This window comes from Octodon degus, unplaced genomic scaffold (genome assembly GCF_000260255.1).
Source record: "Octodon degus isolate 3935 unplaced genomic scaffold, OctDeg1.0 scaffold00113, whole genome shotgun sequence".
NCBI classification, from domain to species: domain Eukaryota; kingdom Metazoa; phylum Chordata; class Mammalia; order Rodentia; family Octodontidae; genus Octodon; species Octodon degus.
In genome coordinates, this window is record NW_004524689.1 from 7,781,065 (window position 1) to 7,792,526 (window position 11,462).

Consider the following 11,462-nt stretch of genomic DNA (forward strand, 5'->3'; position numbering starts at 1 on the left):
GGGCTCAGAGGAGGGAAGAGGCTGGCCTAAGGTCACACAGCTGGGGCAGCCAGATTCAGTTTAAGCTGACTGAAGCAGAAGCCCCCACTTTGGCAACACCCTGATTTGTTTCTAGTTATTCGTTCATTCACTATTTTTGGTCAGGAAACCATTGTGTGATGGTTTTAAAGATGTTCACTTCTCTGCCAGCAGAGGTTAGGGTGAGGATCAGGATGATCCCTGAGTTTGTCTCCCCATGGCCTGGCTCGGGTGTCCAGGCTTCTGAGCGGGGACTGGGTGAGGTGTCTCACATTGGCATCTCAGGCTCTGTCCTGACCCTTGAGAGCCTGACCTATCTCCTGGGACACCCCCTTGTGAAGGATGAACTTTGAAAAACCATTTAACCCTGAAGAGGTTGGAGCTGTGAGATGCCCCTGCAGATAGGGAAATTATTCAGAGAGGCCGAGTGAGCTGGCCAGCAACACACAGCATGTTGGTGCCAGAGTCTAGCTGCTGTGACCTTGCTGTGCAGTCACACTGGCTTCCTCACATGTGTACTGTGCATCCAGTTGGCACCTATGGAAAGCCTGAACCGGTGCAGGCAGTAGACCTGAGACCTCCCTTCCAAGGGGGGAGTTGCAATGCTGCCAGCTGTCCCTGCTCAGGTCCTTTCCTCCATGTCCCCTCTGGCATAAACCATGGGCCCCCACCTAAGTCATCGTGATGGTCAGTAATGTGAGCCACGTGCCTGGCACTGACGTCACCCCACAGCCTCCCCACAGAGGCAGGTGTTTTTATTTTCTTTCACAATAGGAGAGCGGGAGACTAGAGGTTGAGTCACTTGCCCAAGGTCACAGTTAGCAAAGGGCAGGTGGAGCCCTTGCCAGCAGCTTCAGCCTGGGCTCAAGGAAGGGAAAGGCTTGGAACCAAAGCCAAGGGGGTGGAGGAGCTGACGGGCAGCCCCAGTCTATTTATATTACACCTCCAGCCTCATCACGCTCGCTGGCATGGGTGCCAGCAGCTTCTGTGTCTCTGCCAAGTCCTGGAAGGAGGAAGCCGGGGATGGCGGCCTGGGAGAAGCCACTGCAGGACATTACTGAAAGCTCAGGTGTGGGAATGTTTGCCGCAGACCCAGGGAGAGAAGCCACTAGAGAGAGCGTCACTGTGCTTGGCCCCATGCACCGTGGCTCTGGCGTCTCACCTCCTCCCTTCCATTCTTCCTTCCTCGAGATCCAGCCTGGGCACCTGGCAGTTTGGCACTTGCTGTTGATGGCAGGTCAGGGTCTTAGTGTGTGCAGCAAGCAGAGCTACAGAGGATGAGGAGCTGGTGGGTACAATAGGAAGGACTCTGTGCATTTAGAGACTCTCAGGTGCCATCCAGGCCTCTCAGAGAGGGCACCCTTGGAGACCAGGCAGTGACATCTTAGAAGATTGTGCCTTGGGTGTTAAGCCTCATCTTCCAAAAACAAAAATCTTCTCTGTGGTCTCCCATCCAAGTGTCCACCTGAGCAGCCCCGATGTGTACCAGGAACTGAGTGTGTGGAAGTGGAGAAGTCTCTGCTGCTGTCCTATCAGGGTCCCCCTCCCCATACCACCACTGCTCACCCCAGGAGCAGAGGTGATGGAGGATGTGTGAGGATTCCCCTAGGTCCCTGGCTGTGGGTGGAAGTGGGACCCAGGCGATGTGTGGGGCTGAGAGGATGCAATCCAGGGAAGTGGTGGGCCCCAGCCTCCTGTGGGGGTGGCCCTGGTACAGCAAGGCATGCTTCCTCTCTTTGTGTCTTGATGACCAAGGGGGGTATGGTGGGGCACGCTCGTCCCCGCCCTGCCATCTGTTCAAGGCTTCCGACACACACTGACACCTGGACGGCACATCCTTTGCCAAAGCTTGTTAAGAGTGGAGACATGCCTGCCAGAGGGAGCCATTTCTGTTGTGAACGAGAAGGTGGCACCCTGCTCTGCTCTAGAGAAAACAGCTTATGCCGAGCTCAGGGTGGAAGGTTGTGCCAAATGGTCCTTCGGGGTGTCCCCAGCTATCCTGACTTTTGCGCTGTCCTGGAAGGAATCTCATGTTCTTGCCCCAGGAGTTCTGCAAAAGGTCCCCCTAGTGGAAATGATAATAATGATCCACACCTTTTGAATGTTGGCTATGTGGGCTTAGAGATATTATCATGCTCCATCCTTCCATCTGCCTGCCAAGGGGTGCCGTTAGCACGCCCATCCTAAGGGGGCAGAAGACGAAGTGCAGAGAGACTAAGACATGGCCAGACAGGATTCAAGCCCAGTGAAGCCAGCCACAAGTGTCACAAGCACACTGATAATGAAGGCCCACATGTCTTAAAAGATGAATATCACTGAAGCCAAAGTAGCTCTTGAATCATTCAGTAATCTGGATAATTTGTACATGTGGACTTGCATTCTGTCCCGCATGACAGGAATTGGCCATTTGTTCTTGACTGGCAAGCAACCAGAGAGATCATTTCTCAGATGTCCAGATGTGGGCAGCAGCTGGCAGGCTGGCAGGACTTTTCTGGCTTCCGTCCAGATGTTTCCCCTTTTCATCTCTTGTAGACACAGCTGAGACTCGTATCCCTGTGGGTAGGACTGCGTGTGGGGAATTCCTGGTCGAAAAGTATTTGCTGGTTTTCAGCATTGCCTCAGGACTTCACACAGGCAGGTTGTTGGTTTTGGCTCGTCTCTGCAATCCAGATCTAAAAGATGTTAGGTTGGAGGTGGAAGGAAATCAGGCTTTCAGCCAGCAGAAGAGCTGACCCCTGTTGGTCTCAACGGGGACAAGCACTGAGGCTGAATGCTCTTGCGTGTAAGGCTGCCTGACTTTCCCACCAGGATCTCCCGGAGACTCAGAGCAAATGAGCTCAGAGTAACAGAGCCAGGAGTCTGTGATGGACAGAGACATGTCAGCCAAGAGGCATTCGTGGGCATTAATGAGCTTGAGAGTGGATCTGGGGTACAAAGTTCATGGAACCTTCCAGAAGAAGAGTTCAAGACATCACAAAGTTAAGACTAGGGTGACTGAACACAAGAGCCGTTCTTATGTTACATAGAAGCACCCACAAATGGTGAAGTAAGGCAGTGGGAAGATGGGGGGTGAATGAATTCATGGATGGATGTGTGCATGATTGGATAGAGGGATACATCGGTGGTTAGGTGGATAGATGCATGAATGGACAGATTGATGAATTTGTGAACAGGGATGACGGACTTGGGCAGTCTGGACTTTGATTTGGCAAGGGCTGTCCCCAGGTACCAACAAAGAAAAGACCTTGTTCCTGTCCTAACCTCACAATCTTGGAAGAGTGTTGTCTACCCCAGAAGAAGCTGAGGAGCTACCCTGCTCTTTAGTGGAGGCTTGTGGGTATGAGAAGCTTGGGAAGGAGAAGCTTTGGCACTGGGCTAAGAGTCCAGGGTGTGTTACCTTTTGAGGGGATGGTGGAGAAGAGGCAGGTGAACCAAGGCCTGGGATGGTGGCGGTGGCTGCCCTGCCTCAGGTTTCCACCATCCTCCCTCCCTGGGGCCGGCAGTTGCGCCAGAGCTCTATCTAGCTGAGACCAGAAAACCTTGGGAACCGGTGCCAAGTGTCTGTGCGTGTGTGTGTACCGGGGGGGTCGGGAGGGTTGACTCTAGGCCTGAGCGTTTTGGAATGTGTAAGATTCAAATAAACCTAATCTAGTGACAAGAGGACTGAGCTTATCAGAAGTCAAGTTCAAATAAATCTTTCACTTTTTCAGCCTCTGTTTCCTTGTTTGCAAATTGGAAATCATTCTGGGAGCAGAAACCCGAAGTGAAAAGGGCTGCAAGCAGGAAGTTGCTGCAGAGCTGAGATATCACTCAGTCCCCTGAGTTGAAAGGATCAAGGACAGGAGAAGAAAAAGCTCTGGCTTAGGGACACAGGGCCTGAGGCCACCCCCACTGTCTCAGCACTGCGGCACTGGTCCTCTTAGCGCAGCAGGGGTGGGGGTACCCCGATCTCTTGGAGGGAGAGGGCTTTGCCCTAAGGTTCTCTCTCCCTGCATGATCAGGGTGGTGGCTCTGAAGGGATTGAGCAGGGTGAGCAGTAGATGCCCTTGTTATCCCATAACCGCCAGCTGCCCCTCCAGTATCTTTCCAGGAGATCAGGGGCCAAAAGTCTTGCAGTATCCTGGGACCACAGGGCTGGGGGGATGGGTAGTGAGGGAAGGATAGCAGTCCCCGAGGTCTTTCCGAGAGCTGGTAGGTGACAGGTGTCCCCTTGCTGTGTCCCAGGGAAGCTGGAGGAACCCAGCACAGCACTATTGGCTATTTGTTTGTTCCTACTGTTTGGCAGATGCTACTGCAGGACCCCCACATGCACCAACCCCCAGTACACCATAGTCTCTGTGCAGGGTGAAGGATGTCCCTTCCCTCATATCCTGCCTGAGGACTTAGAGGCAACTCTCCCTGCCCACCACCCCGCAGGTGAGAGAACCTCTCACCCAGAGATGTTGAGTGACTTGTTCTAGGTCACACAGCAGGCTGGTGGTAAGGCAGATCTGCATTCATTGCCCCTGGGCTTCCTTCACGTCCCCTGCTCCTGAGCTGGGAGCTCACAGGCAGAGCTGGCTAGAGCCGAAGAAGATTCAAGGCGAATTGTTTTACATATTTGCTAATCGGGTCTCCAAGAGAGAGAAGGGCTCTGAGCTCATCAGCCAGGAAGGAATCCAATTTGGCTTTTATAGCCATGGTTATTGGTCATATATCGTGAGATCTTTTTATTTTTTATTAACCCAGCAGCCAGTCCGGCTCCCAGCCCCCAGACGTCTGGGCCCCATGGGTCCCCTGGGCTCCACAGCTGCAGTCTCCAGCCCTACATGTCTGGGCCAGGACTTGGGACTGAGGTGGAGAGGGGGGAGGTGGCCTGGATGGGTTGGCCTCTGCCCACAGGGAAGGAAGGTTTTCAGGTTTTCTGACCCTTCATCTTGGGGCATCTGGGAGCCTGATCATTCTGGGTTCTGTATGCATTGCTGATTTTATTAAGCTTTTATTGTCCTTTTTCCCTGTTATGTGGAGGCTGTGCTGAGAGTCCAGGAGGCCGGCTGGATGGGCCTGGGCCTCACAGCCTTGTTGTGCAGATGGAGGTAGGAGGGGTGGGGGTGGGGCTGGAGCAGGTTGGTGGGCGCTGGAAATACTTTTAGCTCCGAGCACGGAGGCCAAAAGGATGGGCCCTGGCTCTGGCCCAGCCCCACCCCTGCCAGCTGCTTGTAAAACTGACGACCTAAGTCATGAAAGCACCTAGCATGTGCAGGTGTATATAGTAGGGCTCAGTGAAAGGTAGGCTATCTGTCCAAAACCTTTGCACCCTTCTGCCTTTTCTCTTTCCACTAGAAAGAGCAGCTCAGCACTTCCAGGTGACCTGTCTGTGTCCCCATCCCTGGTCACAGAGACCTTTGGCTAGCCTGGATGTCATCATTTCCCCCTCCATGGCTGGCAGGAAAGATGCTAGGAAAAGTAAGCCCTGGCCAGGATCTAAGAGGCTGAGTCTGTCCCCAAAGCTCCCAGGGGCACATGAGGCCCTGCAGTGTGTGTGTGTGTAGGTGGCGAGTGGCAATGTTATTGGCTACTGAAGGAGCTGGGGAGGATGATCAGGGCTGCAAGGTGGCCCTCCTGAACCTCCTGCATGGAATCACCTAGGGAGGTCATTTAAATAGATCCCGAGCCCCAACCCCAAGAGTGACCTGGCCCTGGAATCTGCATTTTAAGGGTGGCTCTGACTCACCCTAAAGGCCAGGGACCTCTGTGGCAGAGAAGCAGAGGCCCTTCCAGCCAGCTGAGGTCCCGCTCTCAAACAGGGGCCAGATTTGGGCTCTCATTCCCTGAGGAGATCGTGGTGATCACACTAGCACCAGCTGCATGACTCTACCAGGGTGGGGTGATCACTGTCCCACTTTATAGAGGGGGAAACTGAGGCATGTGGGTAGTGGCAGAGTCAGGGTTTGAGCCCAGGTCTGGCCAGACAATTTACACTTCTTAGCTCACCATGCCTCCCCCCATTCTGACCTCCCCAAATCTACAACCTCTTAGTGTCACGGGGACCAGGTCATCCCCTCATCCTGCTGAGCCCCCTGCAGGGGACATGCTGTTGGGCCCACTGCTGCGATGTCCCCTGGGCTGCCTGGGACACTCTCCTGGCTGATGTACTGCCTGCAGCGGAGCTTGTTTGGCTGATATATATTGAGCTGCTGGGTTTCCAAGTCAGTGCCTACAGTTTCCTCACCAGCTGTCAGCCCAGAGGGGCCAGCCGTCCTTCATCCTCGCCTTCCCTGTACCCCCAAGGGCTCCGGTTCTAGCAGGCTCACAACGGAGCCCCCACCCGCTTCCTTCTCTGCCTGCCCCACCTGGGCTCCTGGATTTTCTGTACAGTGAGGAGTGGTCATGTGCCTCCCCCCGGCTTTCCTGCTGGCAAATGCTTCCTGCTGGGAGGAGGTGCAGGTGCCTGCTCTAGCCACAGCCACTAAGCCAGCTGTGCCCAGGGCTGGGCTGGGAGGACGGGGGTGATAGGTGCAGGGTCTTCTTGGTGGGAAGAGGCTGGGACAAGGGCCATTTCCATTCCCATCTGAGATCCTGCGTAGGACCTTGGAGTTATTTTTAAAATTTCCTTTCTTTTCTTTTCTTTTTTTTAATGTATTTTAGTACAGGGTCTACAGGGTCTCGCTACACAGATTGGACTCATAATGATCCTCCTGTTTTCAGCCTCCCAAGCACTGGGATTACAGGCGAGCACCACCACGCCTAGTCTCATTTGCTGTCTCAGGGCGCCCCAGGGACACAGCACACCAGGGATCAAACCCTAGTCGCTGTGCCTGTCTAAGCAGATGCTTTAGTCTACTGACCTATCTGACTGGCCCTTGGACCTGGGAGTTCTTGGGAGAAGGCTCTGGATGGCCCTAACATCCAGTTGCTAGGCTGGGGCGCCCCACCTCACCCCCACTTTTGTCATATATTTCATTCCCTACTGTATTAGATTCTTCAGGGAAAGTGAACTTAACTTATGCAGTTATGATGCTGAGAAGTCCCAAAATCTGCAGCCAGTGGGTTGGAGACCCCAGAGAGCCAATGTTTTAGTTTTAGAGATCTGAGCACCAGGACTGTGGCCTATATTCTAGGCCACAAGCCACAGACTCAAGACCTAAGAGGATCCAGTGTTTCAGCTTGAGTCAAAGGCCAGGAATGGCCAGCACCATAGCTCCCACACTTACTAGAAAGCATTCTCCCTGTCTCAGCCTTTAAGTGCTGTTCAGCTCTTCAAAGGACAGGCATCCAGGGCCCAGCTGCAGGACAAGGGAACATCTTCATGCAGTCCGCTGATTCAGATACTCATGTCCTCCCAAAACACCCTTGCAGACCCCCAGGATCCTGTTTATCCAGATGTCTGGGTGCCCATGCCCCAGCCAAGACAGCTCAAACTTAAAGCATCAGTGAAATTCCCCATCACACTCGCATTTCAAGTTCCTGTGACCGGTGGCCACTCGCTTTATGTCATGCCCTGAGTTGTCACATGCTGGGAGCAGAATTGCTGAAATCCAGGTGATTTAAGGTCTCCTTGGGCTGGCACAGACTCGGCAAACAGCAATCAGTCCCTCCATCCCGGGAAGCAGAGATCCAGTGTTCTCCCCCGCTCCCAACCCCTCAGCACATCACCGGTAAATGGAGTTGTTTGACTCAAAATGGTTCACTGGGAGCTTCTGTCCAAATCCCTCACCCCAACGGAAGAAAATCAAAGACCTCAAGATTTTCAAGGACCCAACCTGAACCAGGGAGGCAAAACACCCCAAGTCAGGAAGAAAAACCTGATTAGCTCCTAATTGCTGTTAAATTATATATACATATACGTATTTTAAGTTGAATCTGCATGTCTAATGTGATTTTTTGATTACATTTTAATAGTCTGGCTGGGATGGGGGAATGGAGAAGGTAGGTTCTGGTATCCTTTTCTGAAGGAGAGAACTTGTAAACAGGGTGGCAGAGAGGCGCTGGCTAGCGCCACATCGGGGACAGCCGCTGGGGAGGAAAATGAGGTCTTCAGAGGCCTGGGTGGTGTCGCACCGCCCCGACAGAGCCCCATCTGCCCAGATGGGCAAGTCCATCTGTCTAGAGACTTGAAGAAGAATGCTTTCCCCCTTAGACTTTAAAAATAGCTTTCCTGTTTGGGTTCTTTGCCTCCGCATGCCATCTTCTCCCTAGTCCTGGCCAAAGCTGCCCTGGAATCTGGTGGTAGAGGAAAATGAAAAGTTCCAACTCTGAGTCCTGCTTCTGCCAGGGTGACCTTGGATATCCTGGTGTCCTCCCCGCTGGGCCTCAGAATCCCTATGTGTGAGATAAAGACATTGGACTAGATACGCCCCCAAGTCGCTTTTGGGTCATGGGCCATGATCTACTTTTGGTCCTTCCAGGACTCCTCTGCCCATGTCAGGGGACCAGGAGGCCCCTGCTCCTCACCCACTGAGCATCTGCTGGGTGTATGTCTCTTTGTCCTTTTGCTGTCTTGCTGGGTTCCCTTCTGCTCCAACCCAAGCCAGCTCTCCTTGGACTTTCTCCTTGGAGGATGGAATTCTCCTCCTGTGCCTGTTATAGTACTCCCTCGAAGAGTAGAAGGCTGCTAGCAAATCCCTTACACACACACACACACACACACACACACACACACGTTCTATTTTTAAGTAACATTTATTTCTGATTCTAAAAGTAAGGCTGTACCTGATCATTGCAAGAAAATTGGAAACAGACAAGTAGAAGAAAAAAATGAAAATCACCCATAATCCTTCCAAACAGTGATAACCACTATTAATGGGTTTTATTTAAATACACACATGTGGGGTTTTTTTTCTCTGTTATAGAATTAAGATTTTGCTGCAGATGTAGCTGCAGGTCACCCCAAGGCTGGCCTTGAGCCTGAGTGAAGTTTTTCTTTCCCAGACTCCTGGGACTGGTGGCCACTCTGTTTCCTTGTAGACAATCCACTTGGGTTTGCAGGCCCCAGGCATACCCAGAGTTCACATTTTGACAATGTGTGTATGTGTGTGTGTGTGTGTGTGTGTGTGTGTGTGTGTGTGTAAGAGAGGGAGCATGAAAGAGAAGCAGGAGAGACAAAAAGGCAGAAACAGACAGACGGAAGGACAGAGACACAGTGTGCGGATCTCAGCCCGCCCTCACAGAGCCCCAGGTTCTCCTCAGCTGTGTCTGAGGCAAAGCTGTGGCGGGGCTGCCCACAGTCTTTGCCACAGAGGAGCTGAGGTGCCTCACTAGGCTGATCCATTCCCATCCCTTGAGAGAGGAAAACATAGAGTGTGCTCACCTGCCTGTGGGGTACCATGGTTGCAGCCGGAGGACAGTGACAGAGCCCAGTGGGGTGCATGGAAGCCGACAAGATGACACCTGCCTTCTTGGCCCACAGACTGGGGCAGACAATGTTGGAGGTCTGGGGCTTCTTATAGACTGAGTGTGTCGCAACAGGAGGGACCAGGCCTTTCGCCTTCTCACTCTGAGATGAGAAGAACAGGACTATACAGGAAGTTGGTGGCAGAGGTAAGCTGGGGGAAGGACAGGTGACTGTGAGTGTGGAGTAACTCCCCAAGTGGCAGCTCTTTATTTGGGGGATGCATCAGTCAGTGTTTACTAGAGAAACCTATATAACACAAGATCCACAAATACACAACAATCAACAAAATGGGCTTATGGCGGCTACCCAGAGTTAGATGAAGAAGCGTGCAGAGGGTCTGTCTTTACACTGGCAACCAAAGGAGCCAGCCAAAGGTCTGGAGCTCGCTGCAGTGTCCTGAGCGAGTCTGTATCAGGAAGCCTATGTGTCTGTGACACAAGCCTAAGTCTATACCGGAAGGCTGAAGGCTCTGCACTGGAAGCTGAAAAATTTATGCTGGATGCCAGATGAAGTCCAAGGTGAAGGTGAATATTGGAGCTCTTCCAAAGAAGCAGAAGCCCATTTGTCCTTCTCCATTTGCCCTTTATACTTCCCAGGCCAGAAGCCACCCTCAGGTGGGCCTTCTACATCCTAGGGTGTGGAAGTGCTGAGCCAATTTAGTTGTGTTTCTCTTACTTAAAATGACATAATCAATCATCACAGGGATGACTGAGAAGGCAGGCATAGGGGTGACAGACTAGGACTCATCAGGGCCATCACATATGCTTCCACATGCCTCCAAACCCAGAGGGAGTTGTCCCCTCTGGTGAATCACTGTCCCTTCTGTCCAGGGACAAGTTTTGAGGATGCCTAATCCAGATCATCAGACTCCTTTCCTTCACATAACACCTACCTGCCAAAAGTTCACCCCTCTCCCAGGAGAGGTTTTGTTTTATTTTCTGATACTGGGGATTGAACCCAGGGCCTTCTCAGTTATATCCAAGCCCTTTTAATCTTAAGACACGGACTCCCTAAGTCACTAAATTGCCCAGGTTGGGCTAGAGTTTGTGATCCTCCTGCCTCAGTCTCTCAGAGTGCTGAGGTTATAGGTGTGTCCCACCACACCTGGTGCCTGGGAGGTTTTAAGGCCACATCCTGCTCCCTTGGAGTTCTTGTCCTCTGGCCGTGGCACCCTCACTAGAAGGTAGCATGGCTGTGCCCAAGGTGCTGCTCGTGGGAGTCCCCCAAGTGCTGTCTGAACACCTTTGCGCTGTCCTCATGGAGTCTGCAGTTCAGGAGGGGAATCCAGGGCGGCTGCCCCTGGCTGTCAGCAGGGGCAGGGCAGGTGGTTTCTGCATAGGCTTTCCTACAGCACGGCACAGGGTTCCTAGCATCAGTGTCCCAAGACAGCCTGGTGGAAGCTACGCCTCTGTATCTCCTGGGCCAGGGAGATAGCTCAGAGGCACAAGTAAGTTTTATTCCCAGTACCAAAATAAAAACAAAAAACCTATCTTTATCACCCATTCTCAAGGCCTAGGGTCAGGGTAGACTCACCCTGCCCACCCCGATGGGGGAGAAATGCACAGAAGTCTCATCAGGAGCTAGCATGTGACTTGGGAAACACTGGCACGACCTCTTTGGAAAAAGCAATCTGCTTTGTGCATCCTTTTGGAGTTTACAGTCTTCCGGGGTGGGTAGAGGACAGAAGTAGAGGACAGAAGTAGAGGACAGAAGAATCAATGCTATCCTTTCTCGTGCATAGACCTACCAGGCCCCACACTCAGCCTGCTGTCTCTACTGGCCTTCCAAGCCACTCTGGTGAGTCCTGTTGTTCTCCTTCTGCAGACGAAAGCCCGAGGCTTAGAAAGGTTGCACTGGCTCCTTAAGTCACACTGCCTGGGATTTGTGTCCAAGTCTGCCTGCCTCCAAAGCCACAGCGCTTAACATCCTGCCGCACTCCTCACCTGAAGAAATTTTACCCTAGGGGAAGCACAGTAAGGGAAGTAGTTTAGACAGGCAACTGGGGTACGGCAGATCTGGGAAGACTTCTGGGCAGAGGTGATGCTAAGCAAAACCTTGAAAGATAAATTAG